Source organism: Podarcis liolepis, assembly GCF_965112155.1.
Source record: "Podarcis liolepis genome assembly, chromosome: 8".
NCBI classification, from domain to species: domain Eukaryota; kingdom Metazoa; phylum Chordata; class Lepidosauria; order Squamata; family Lacertidae; genus Podarcis; species Podarcis liolepis.
The window spans coordinates 32,168,561-32,179,439 of record NC_139560.1 but is presented as its reverse complement, the minus strand read 5'-3'; the positions used below and the strand labels follow the sequence as shown (position 1 = coordinate 32,179,439).

The window sequence follows — 10,879 nt, the reverse complement described above, 5'->3', positions numbered from 1 at the left end:
AAGTCACTGGGACTTACTCCCAGTAAGCAAGTACAGAATTGCAGCCTTACTGAGTTTAATGTAACTTTCTCCTTACCGAGCTATTCACTAAACCGCAGCCCCAAACAGATTTTACAGCACAATTCTAACCATGTATCAACTCAGACGCAAGTCCTATTGACTTCAGTGGGACTTTCCCCCAAGCATGTGGGGTTAGGATTGCAGTCTTGGGTGCTCGCCAGCTTCAGGTGGAGGCGAAATGAGCTGGTTTTCTTCAGCCAACTACACGGCCCACTAAAGAATACGAATCGCAGGAAATCCATGTAAGTTCTGCGGCAACTCATATTCTAGACACAAATGCGCAGGATCGCGCGCAGAGTCTGAAAACTGCCACCCTGCCCTTACTTGAGAGTAAGCAATATTGATCGCAAGCGGTCCTCAGTTGCCTCGCTAGTACTAAAACCTCGGTGAACTCCAGGAAACCTTACGCTGAGGAAGCTTGCGCGGGATCCTGTAGGTGACAGGAGATCGCTATCAGTTGCACTTCCCTCCCCGCCTTTATTTATGGCAATCCTTCGCAGTCAAACCCAGGAGTAGATCCCCTGGAACGAAACGGAGCTTGCTTTCCAATAAACACACAGGAGATCGGGTTTAGGAGACAAGACGTAAAGGCTGCCTGGCACTCGAAACCCCCTAACCTTTCAATTCCCTGGCTAATTCGTTGGTTAGGAGAATTGCACTCTGCATGCGCTCAGAGGCACGCTCGCCTCCTTTTTTCTTAACGCGCGTTCGGGCGCCGAGCTCTAGCGGTCAAGCCAGAAAGCTGCAGGGGACGGGCAAACCGGGCCCTGTCGTGCGACGAGGAAAGGTAGCCCTGCGGCGGCCGCTTTCAGTTTCCCTCGAGGCTCCTGGTTACTGTTTAACATCCCCACCCACGTTTCAGTTTGTTTAGTAAATCGATCTGATGCCGCTGGGGCTCCGTCTCTCGCCCCGTCGCCATTGCGCCAAAGTGAACAGATTCCCCTCCAAGGCATAGATCTCTGCTCGAAGGAGCTGGGCGAAGCGAAAAAAGCCCAAGGCCCAAGAGGGGAGGAGGAGGAGGAGGGAGACGAGAAAGTGGCGCGCTGGGGGCGGGAGGAGGCGTGGAGATGCTCGGCAACCGCCGCTAAGCTGACCCGCCCGAGGGCCAAGGAGCAACTCGACCCGGCAGGTAAGTTTCATTCGTGCCGCTGGCGCCTCCCGGCACAGCGAGCGCGGGGCAGCGCCGCCCGCCTCGCACTGCCCTTCCTGGCCGGGACCAGACGAGGACAGCGCGCAGGCAGCCAGATTCCTCCGCGTGCCGAGGGCGAGCGGTGCCAAAGCAGAGGATGTGACAGAGGGAGCGGGAGAGAGCAATGGCTTCTGGAGATCGGTGCTTGTGTGTGTCACGTGCCCGCCTTGCCTGGTGGGCAAACCGGCACGCCCACCACGTGCGACCCCCTTAAAGAGCTTCGTATGGATGGGCTCTTGATTTGAGGAGGGGGCAACTTCGCTTCCTTGCCCCCACAAAGGGTAACTCCCCAGTTGCTATTCTGCTCTTCTTTTACTTGCCCAGTTAATACTGAAATGGTTTTTAAACTCAGGACAGACTCTTTAAAATGAAAAAGAAAAAAACAAAGTGGACCTCCTGCAGCATGCAGAGTTTTTCTTTCATCCCACAATGACAAACCACACACACACACAACTCCTGCTGGGTGGGCTCTGGGAGCACTCCAGAGAAGCAGGCTTCCCCTCCCAGTGGTTCCAGATAGTCAACAAAGAGGCGTGGCTTGAGACATTTCTTCCTTGTTGATCACATGATTGCAACACTGGAAGACAAACTCTGAGGACTTTTGGTGGCAATCAGAGATTCCATACAGGTAGGGGGTCCACTATGGATGTGACAGAGTTTGTATCTATAACAGATGCTGGGAGCCGGGGGGGGGGGGGGGCTTCCAATCGCAATGGAACAGGAGGACTTCAGGGTCCCAGTTACCCAGCAGTGCACCATATTTTGGTTTGGTTTCCCACTGACAGCACACAACATTCTGTGGGTACTCGGTCTTCATTGGGCAGGATTGTTTTTTGGGGTGTGTGTGTGGTTCCCCCTCAGTTTAAATAATAATAATAATTTATATGCCGCCCATCTGAGTGAGTTGCCCAGCCACTCTGGGTGGCTTTCAGCAAATCAAAACGTAGTAATACACCAAACATTAAAAACATTAAAAAAATTCTCTCACCAGTGCAAACTTCAGGCTTGCTCTGAGCATGCTGATAACCCAAAATGAGGCCTCTTGACACTCAATTCCTGAGTTCGTTATTAGAGGGAATGCTACCCATAATCTCCCCTGTTTTGAGGTGGAAGGTTTGCAGGAATAGGGATTTCTCCACTTCAGAGCTTACATTGTTTCATGTGGTAAATAAGCATGCATGCAAGGCCACATGCCACTGTTGAACACAGCATTCCTAGCTAGCCTATTTTGTTTAAACAAGCTCCAATAGCTCTGTGCTGCCACATCTGGTTGGTTAGTTCAAAATCAATAAGTGAAATTCAACCCTCCTCCTCCTCCTCAATGCATCTTTATCACATCTCTACCCTGCCTTTTTCCTCCAAGGAGGTCAAAGGGGCATACACTCACAATAGGTTCTTCCTTTTATCCTGACAACAACCCCGTGAGTTAGGTTGGGTTCAATGAGCTTCATACCTGAGCAGGGATTGGGAACCTGACACTATTAACCCCATCACAATTACCGGGCCTTTATGCTTCAGCTATGGTAGCAGTCAGTGTAGTGGTTAGAGTGTCGGACTAGAACTAGACAGGCCAGAATTGAAATCTCCACTCCGCAATGAAGCTCATTGCATGACCCTGGGCCAGTCACTCTCAGCCTAGCCTCCCTCACGGGGTTGCTGTGAGGATTAAATGGAGAAACAGAGAATCGTCTTCACCACCTTAAGCTCATTCAAGGAAAGGTGATAATAATAATAGCAACAAATGGATGGGACTTCTTCACCTTTAATAGCTGTGTTTCAGCAGAGTTTCTGCACAGCTATTAAAGATGCAGAAACCATGTTCTTCTGTTTTTCTTTTACCCAGCAACCCTATGCTGTACTCTTTTTCAGCCGTGTTATTTCTTGGGTTGCTGACCCCAACTTTCCTACCTGCTAGGATTGGTTTCTAGTTCTTAGCCAGCTCCACAAAGTCCTTAGGGCTTTGGTGTGGTTTTAATTCCAGCCAAAAACACAATTTCACCAGGCATGTGGTGCCATGTTGAGAAAGCTGAACCTGCTTTCCAAATCCCCTCTTTGACAAAACTGATTATGATGACCCGGAATTGGCTCACTGGTTGGCACGGAGTTAAACGCCGTAAGCAGTACCTAATAAATTACTGTGTGTCCTATGCACAACTGCATAGATATATGCCCATTCAGTTCAAGGGGGCTTATTCCAAGGTAAATGGGAATAGAATTGCAGCCCTAGATGCATTTTACAGCCTAATCCTGTGCATGGTTACACAGAAATAAGCCATACTGTGTTCAACGGGGGTTTACTGTTAGGGATGTGTGGATAGGATTATAGCCTTAAAGTATGATGTTTGCATTTTATGCAATATACACAAGGAGGAAAGAAAACCATGACAATGAAATATTCTGTTAAAGCCAGATATGGGGAGAGTATTGTGAACATTTTATTGATCATCCCTTTCTCTGTTTCTCTTTCCCTTTGTGTGTGTGTGTGTGTGTGTGTGTGTGTGTGTAAAGGGAGTTAAGGTGGAAAGCACTTAAAATGCTCTTTTGTAACCTGCTCCATACTTCCCATGATTCCTCTGTCGCTCTGCAGCTTTGAGGAAGAAAAAAAAAAAAAACACAGTTAAAAATGCTGTTTTCATTGCCTGGTACTCAATTCCCTGTCCCTTTCTTCCTGTCTCACAGATGCATGGCAGCTCTGCCTGAGGCTCACCTCATACACATTAAAAAAATCAGTTGTAGGACAAGATCCCAATGCAGTTGCCTTGTTCAGAATGTTGTCTTTCATTTTAGTGGCTCATGCAACTGGAGCACACACACAAAAAACTTCTCACTCTTCCTCGTCTTTCTCAACTTTCCTTAAGTTTTATTGAAATAAAATCCTATTTCCCTTTCACTGTTGAGTAAATGCAGAGTAGCTCGCCATTGGGTAAATGTTCTTTTCATTTCTGAGGCCACAGGGAAGAAGTCTGTTGTGGGAGGAAATCCTAGGTGGGGTGTGTGTCTAATGTAGAAGTTATCACCTTCGGGAAATCAGTTGTGAAACTCCAGGGCTGTGTACATAACATGCCTTTAAAACACATCACTTCCCTCAAAGACTCCTAGCCAAGGCTTTCTTTTAGTCAGAATGTGCCGGAACTTGGTTTCAGCACCTCTGAGGTGGGCACCATTTGTGGGCGTAGCCAGGATTTTTGTTAGGGGAGGCAGGCCTTTTGTTGGGGGGGGGGAGGCAGAACCTCAGTTAGCTATGTATTTTTATTGATTTTTATTTATTGGGGGGGCAGCTGCCCCCCCACTCCCATGGCATCATTGCCATTATAAGAGAACAAGAGAGGCGTTCATGGTAAATTCTGGCACTTCTTTTTCTAGAAAAACAGCGCTCCTAGGAACCATAGTTTAAGGGCGCTGAAATTGCAGCTCTGTGAGGGGGCAAACTATGGTTTCCAGGATTCTTTGGGGGAAGCCATGTATTTTAATTGTGTCAGTAGGCATATCGCACCTCAGTTTTTCGAAGTTAGTATTGCTCCAACGCTCTGCATTAATAAAGTTGTATATTTGGGAAGCAGACTTCATATTCTTGGGTATCGGGTTAACAAGGATGCTCTTAAGGACAAGGTAGGCAAAATGCAGACTGAAGAGGAGTTCAGAAAAGGAGCAAAACAGATGGGGAAATTGTCCCACTAGTTTCCACCTGCTTGGTAGGAATCAGCAGCACTGCGAATAGGGTCAGTGGCGTAGCGTGGGGGGTGCAGGGGGGGCCGGCCGCACCGGGCGCAACATCTGGGGGTTAGGGTTAGGGGGCGCAAATCCACGGGTTAGGGGGCGCAAATTACTTGCCTTGCCCCGGGTGCTGACAACCCACGCTACGCCACTGAATAGGGTGGGTAATCCACTGCATTGTGCCCCCCCTCCCACAACTCAGAATTGTATTGCAGGGCACTGTTCTGGTTTTCTCCTTTGCAGTCCGCCACCTCTGTTTCTATAGGCGTGGTGTAGTGGATCAAAGTCTTGAATTGGGAAATCCTCAGATTGAATGTTGCCATGAGTTCCCTAGGTGGCCTTAGTCAAGCCAATCACTTAGCCAGGGGCGGAGGAAGGGGGTGTGGTGGGTGCAGACTGCCTCAGGTGTTACCACTGGGGGTGTATGTGACAAAATGCCGGATGGCAGTCACCGTGGGGCCTGCAGTATGCCCAAGCGTTGGGAGAGGCGTGGTGGCTGTGGTGTGTTCAGGCTCCACGCCGCCCAAACGGTCCACCCACTGCCTCCCCCCTAGAAGTAGGGCGGCTGAGTGGGAGGAGGCAGGCAGACTCCAGAGGCCCTGCGGTGTGCCCTGCCCCTATGGGCAGCTTGCCCCGCCCCTGGGCATGCCACCCCAGGCGCCCGAGAGGCTTCCTCCACCATTGCACTTGGCCTCTTGTCAGCTGCAATATTGGGGGGGGGGCAATAACTCTGTTGTAAAGCAGTGGTGATGGAGAACTCCTTCCATCCTGGATCCGCAGAGCCACAGGTTCCCCACCCTTGTTGTAAGGATCAAAATCAGATGAGGCATGTAAAGTGCTTTGAGCACTTGAAAGCACTATACCAAAGTATAAGAAGAATATTGCAGCTTCTGAAGGACAGAAGGAAGCAAAGCATTTGGAAGGCATTCAAAAACTCAACTCTCTTTGCACTTGGTTGCAAGTGAACAGAGTACCTGAAAGTGAATCTGCAAAATGTTGACTCTGTTTAGCTTAGTGACATGAAGTATGTATAAATATAACAGTGCTTTCTAACAACACTTCTTGCCCTTTATCCTGCGCTTCCAGTATAGTTACATAAAATTACTTGGTTAATTGTTCGTTCCAAAATAGCAGAGAGATACTACTAAATATATGATTGTGCGCAGTACTGAAAATAAGTTATGTGTGGAAATCATATGCAAACCTGCCTCTTCTTTGTATCTTATGCAAACAAAGAAACATGCGTATCTCCATAAGTTAAAAGTAGTTTGTACAGAAATAGTATCTTCTTCCACACAGTTTATCACATTATGGATAACAACTGAACTTACTTTTACTAGCTGATTAAATAGTTTTTACTCTGAAGTTAAGTCCCACTGAGTCACATGGGGTATAGGTCTGTTAAGAACTCTTAGGATTTCAATTTTAGACTTGCAGGCAGCAAATCACATGATTTATCTAGCCACATAATAGCAAATGAAAAAGAGGGATTCAGATGATGCAAGCCTTGCTTCAAGATTCCCTGAGTCACTGATCTTTTAACTTTAATTGTAGTATTAATGGTAATTTTATAGGAACATATACAATTGTATAAATGTGAAGATTAATTTCTTTTTGACGCCTTGTTTAACTGAACCAATCAGATGTACAAAACCCCTTTCTTGCATCCCAACTTAAGTTGAAAAGCAGGTTAAGAGATTCCCTATTACAGTGACGCTAAGCATGAAATGTAAGCAGGGTTGCATATCCTGTATCTGTTATACGGAACCAGTTCTTGTTGCTGCCTGATTTATTGTTTTTGATAGCTGCATTGTTCCAGTGCTTATGCAGAGCCCCATTGAAGGTAAGGAATGCTGTTTTTTGGCGATAGATACAACTTATCACAAAGCTGAATTTTATAAGGTCTTTTATGAAGCGGCATTCTCCTAGTAAATTATCTTGGTAGTATAGCGTGCAGCAACTTCCAGCAACGGAACACACATTGCACCCACTTTTATTTGCATTGCATCTTATTGAAGCTAAGGCTGAAACGTGATGCAAGCTTAGAGGGAGTAAGTTCCACTGAAGTTTGTAAGATTTAATTCTGGGCAAACAGACATAAGGTTGGACTGTGAATGCTTTATCATGGTAAATTAGCACAGATGTAATGGTGTAACTGAAATAATTGGCAAGGGGCTGAATCAAAAACAAAAATCGTGCTAAATTTTGGATCACTTTAGAGACATCTTAAAATGTAATTCAGCAACTCTGATTGAATCAGGTTTTTCACTTTGCATTTTCATATATATTCATTCATATATATATATATATATATATATATATATATATATATGCAGGTTTTGGTGTCTTCGGGTGTCTTCCCGTGTAAGAGTTGGGGTGTCTAGGCGACGTTTCGACGAGGTCTCACTCGTCATCTTCAGGCTGGTGCTTTCGGCTTCTTGTTACTGGAACAGAGCAGGATCTCAGTGTTTGAGTTCCTATAAATACTGTTGAGGGGGTGTGGTGTATAGCCTCCAACGTTCTGGGCAGAGAGGAAGTTCCACAGCTCGCCCCTATACACGAAGCCAAGCCAGAGCACAACTAAGTGCAGTACAGCCATCTTCTCAGAAAAACTCTTCACAAGCTCAAGAGGTCAAGACACGAAAGCTTTAGCAACTAATCCACACCTAATGACCCACCTAAGTGGTACTCAGAATATCACTCAAGAAATCACTCAAGATATCCCTCAAGTAATTAAGGAACAAAAGAAGAAAAGGCACACTAACCTGGGAACTTCCTCTCTGCCCAGAACGTTGGAGGCTATACACCACACCCCCTCAACAGTATTTATAGGAACTCAAACACTGAGATCCTGCTCTGTTCCAGTAACAAGAAGCCGAAAGCACCAGCCTGAAGATGACGAGTGAGACCTCGTCGAAACGTCGCCTAGACACCCCAACTCTTACACGGGAAGACACCCGAAGACACCAAAACCTGCATTCCTGTACCCGTGAAAATCTACGAAAGCAAATATATATATATATATATATATATATATATATATATATATATATATATATATATATATATGTTAAATTCAGGTTGGAATAACACATATAATGTCAAAGCTGAAATCTATCAAACTGAAAGAGCTGGGCTACATTTTCAAACCTTTTCCAATTGTCAATTTAAGTTAATTGAAAGCGAAAGGTCTTGGTTTCAGGATTGGGCCATTTAAACACAGGCGTGCTGCTTTCATTTCATAGAAGGGCAATCTCCCCCCACACACGTATTTTTAAAAGGTTCATTCATAATTCTCCCTTCACACTTCTATTGGAAATGACAGAATTCATTATTTTTGAGCTTCGAACTATTTTCCTCCAACTTGGGTGATGAATTGTATGAGATTTACTTCACAACATGACATGGCAGCCCTTGAGATTTTAAAATACTATGGGCTAGCTGCCTGCCCTTTGTAACTCCTCGGGAGAAAGAGTGGAGGGAACTTTAGACCAGACTCCATGTCTCACTACTCTGTAAGTAACAGGAACGGATTGCTATGTAGTGCTTGCAACAGTTTTGGGGGCCTGAGGATCACTGGAGCTCTAATAGGAAACAAATAGCCTTTGAGAGACAAAGAAGCAGGCTCCCTTTTCCTGCTTTATCTCCAGGCACATAAACCAATTGGTTACCTTTGTTCCTCTTCCATATATTCTAAGCATATTCAATAACAGAAAAGCCTTGTTTATGATACGGCACCAGCTAAGAAATTATATGTATGCCTTTTATAATGATCACATTTTCAGGCATTGTAATAAGTGTATGTCTTACTTTTAAAAAATGTGCATATTGCCTATTGTGCTAGTGTTAGTTTCACTGGTAAAGCTGAATGTGCCCGAATACAACAGGTGAAGTTTATCATCCAGGTTTGGTTCTATCCGCACTGTGGCATAAGCAACCATCATTGGGCAAAATCCAGAGAAAGTTATGCACTGAAATCCTATTAATCCTTGTGAAATTTAGGATTCTGTCTCTGCATTTTATTTATTATTGGATTTTTATCTCCCTTTTCAACTCTCAGGGCCTCAGAGTGGCTTTACAAACTTTAAAATACAATTTTATTTCTCACTCCTTCTCCTCTTCATTCTTAAGGTTATGGTGATAGAATCAGCATTATTGTAAGCACTTGTGCATTAAAGAGTGCATGTGAATTTTTCACTGGTCGTTGGTGGTCATTGGGATTGGTAGGGCAGAAGGCAGAGAGACCAATAGTAGTGGAGCCAAAGCCATTAACAGTGAGGGCTTCTGCAGCTTCTGTATTTGGAATGGGGTGGGGTGAGGACATTGTGCACCCTTCACAACTAGCAGAGCATCTTAGGATTGGACGAATCTGTCAGTGTTGGCTTCTTCCAGTTTTTTATTTCCCCAGTTTCCAGATCTGCCCATTTCTGCATCAGTTTTTGATTTATTTGTTTTAAAATATCCTTTTGAAAATCCATTCTGGATTTTTGTGCACATTTCTGTATGTAATTTTGCCTAACAGCATATTCTTGTGATATTCCCTTAATGCATTTTGTATGTTATATTCACTAAAATATACATGTTTGCACACTTTCCTCCTTTTTTACTTGCATGCCTCTTCACATTATTTGGTTGGACAACTGCATCACAAGTTTTAGAGAAGTATGAATTTCAAAGGATAGCTAGCTGTGTTTAAGTTCATATATTGTTTCAGGTAGTGCAAATTAGGTTTGCTTGCATTAAAATGCAAACCAAGCACTCCCCATTCCTAAAGCACATGCTTATTTTGTCATCACCTTGTGGTGTGAGGGAAGGTCTCACCTGAACAAGAACATTGAATACATGGAGTAGTCTTTGCTATCAAAAGCGATCTTGTGAAGCTCTTGTCAGAAGTCCCTACCAGCATTAATGAGCGACTTTCAACCCTTCAAATAAAACTCACCAAAAACCAACAGACTACTATTTTAAGTGCTTGTGCACTAACACTGGATGCCATTGAAGACATTAAAGAATTTTTTTATTCTCAGCTGGATGCCATCCTATCAGAGATGCCTAAGGAGGATAACATTGTCCTCCTGGGTGATTTTAATGCAAGAGTTGGGTGAGATTTCAATCTGTGGAACTATTGGGAAAGAAGGAATTGGCAACAGCAACCAGAATAGAACCTTACTTTTGACTATTTGTGCAGTGCACAACCTTGTTATTACCAACACACTCTTTCGACAAAAAGATAAATTTAAAACATCATGGGGTTCACCTCTGTTGAACCACTGACACCTCTTAGACTATGTAATTGTTTGAGTTGAAGATCGCTGTGATGTGCTCCTTACCAGAGCTATGACAAGTGCTGACAACTGCTGGACAGATCACCAATCAATACGTTCCACGGTGGCTATCAAGATTATACCTCAACGCAGGCTTCAAGGAAGGAAACCAAGGCTCAAAATGAACACTCAAGCCTAGGGGTCAGCAAACATTTTCAGCAGGGGGGCGGTCCACTGTCCCTCAGACCTTGTGGGGGGCCGGACTATATTTTGAAAAAAAAATTGCACAAATTCCTATGCCCCACAAATAACGCAGAGATGCGTTTTAAATAAAAGCACACATTCTACTCATGTAAAAACAAGCTGATTCCTGGACCATCTGTGGGCTAGATTTAGAAGGCGATTGGGCCATATCCGGCCCCTGGGCCGTAGTTTGCCTACCCATGCTCAAGCCCTTCAAGATCCCATTAAGCGGGATTGCTTCCAAATGACTCTTAAGGACCATCTGCTTTCAGAGTTCCCTGATAACACTGAGGAACACTGGACCAAGCTAAAAACATCCATTATGGCAAGCCTGCAAACAAACTATTGGATACCAAACCAAGAAACACCAGGACTGGTTTGATGAGAATGATAGTTAGATTGAATGCAT

At 44.7% G+C, this 10,879-nt stretch overlaps 1 protein-coding gene across 4 annotated transcripts in view; it reads left to right on the top strand.

Moving 5' to 3' along the window:
* Positions 1 to 929: 929 nt before the first annotated feature.
* The window catches only part of HNF4G (hepatocyte nuclear factor 4 gamma), a 68,186-nt gene continuing 58,236 nt past the window's right edge, over positions 930 to 10,879 (top strand). For 2 of the 4 annotated variants that reach the window (XM_083517351.1, XM_083517353.1), the window contains exon 1: positions 930 to 1,189. The gene's annotated coding sequence lies outside the window, so the exon portion shown is untranslated. The remainder of the gene's footprint in view (positions 1,190 to 10,879) is intronic. The other 2 variants (XM_083517352.1, XM_083517354.1) reach the window with 2 other exon arrangements.